We start from the raw sequence: 1,419 nt of genomic DNA, 5'->3' as shown, positions 1-1,419 counted from the left end.
CCATGGCAAACTGCCGGGAAAATCCTTCCTTTAGCTTTAAAAACGGCAAAAAAAATACCTGTAGGACAAGGAAAGTGTAGCGAGTTTTTTAATGCAGCGCGCTGGGCGCTCCAAAATCACAAGGATCTAAAAAGCACACCAACAGTTTGAAAATTGCGCCTTTTGTATTCTTTCCGTTACATAAACTGTTATGTATGTATTCATTGACCACCGTTTTTTTGCCTTAAAGGGTAATTTCTCTGACCCAGAAGGGGGTTTCTCTTGATCGATTGTGACTTATCCCCCTGGACCTGTCCGGGGGGGGTCCCCCTGTACACAATAGGCTGCCGCATGGAGGATACATCTTTATTTTTGTATTTTTCCCTACTCCCAGCCATGAAAGGTTCCCTGGCATCAGGTCCAGGCAGGACCATCCACCTTACAGACTCTGCAGTATGCCTAAGAAAACCTCTTAGAAAATAAAAAACCCACCCCCTTCCATCTTCCTACCAAGTTCATTTGCTTATAATAAAACCAGGTTATTTATTTCTCATACAAACCATCTCCTGCCCTGCGCCGGCCACACGAGAGGCAGCCCAGGGATGTCCCGGGCCAGAAGGAGCAGGTGCTGGCGGGGCTGGAAGCCCCTGGCCCCGGCCAGCAGCCGGCAGGGGCAGCAGGGCGGGCAGGCCTGGCAGTGCCACAGAACCACAGGGCACTGCCCGCCCCGTGCACCCCTTGTGCCACAACAGGAGCCCAGCTGGGCCCCACTGTGTCCAGCAGCAAACCCAGACCCACCCCCTGGCACAGGGGGCTGAGACGGTTAGAATGATAATAAACAATCCAGTCTGAGGGTCCGAAACTGAATAGTTTATTGTACAAAACTTTTGGTTTATATAGGGTTCAGAGAAGGAGGGGCATACATTGTATTCACAGCTAGGGTTAAAGGTCTCGGAAGCACAGGGAGATATTTTTCTTCAAACAGATAAACAAATATTTCTTTATCATAATCACAACAGATGGGGGTAAACAAAGGTGGTAAAGGGATTTACTTCTGTAGTCTAGAAGTCTATTTAATTAAAAGTTAGTGTAAGGATATCAGAGAGCAAATGTAAACAGGCTTTCTTGTCTGTATTTAAATCTCAAGGTTTCTGGTTAAGATCATTTCTTACGTCTGCTCTGTCCTAAAAAATTCCTACCGCAACAGGGGGCAGCTTCAGCTGCTCCTCCATGTGCCCAGCAGGGCACAGGACGGAGACCCCGGCACAAGAGAAGGTACATTCAACTGCTCCTGAGCCAGCAGAGCCCCAGAGCCCCTGTGCTACTCGAGGCCTGCAGAGCTTCCTCCTGCCCTGCACAAAATCATCTCAGGCAGCTGCCCTGGAGCAGTCTGGGGCTGATCCCTGGGATCTCAGCTCCCTTGAGGAGATGTGAAAAGAC

The sequence above is a fragment of the Manacus vitellinus genome, unplaced genomic scaffold, assembly GCF_001715985.3.
Source record: "Manacus vitellinus isolate BGI_N305 unplaced genomic scaffold, ASM171598v3 scaffold_144_pilon, whole genome shotgun sequence".
Taxonomy (NCBI): Eukaryota; Metazoa; Chordata; class Aves; order Passeriformes; family Pipridae; genus Manacus; species Manacus vitellinus.
This window is presented reverse-complemented; position numbering follows the sequence as displayed.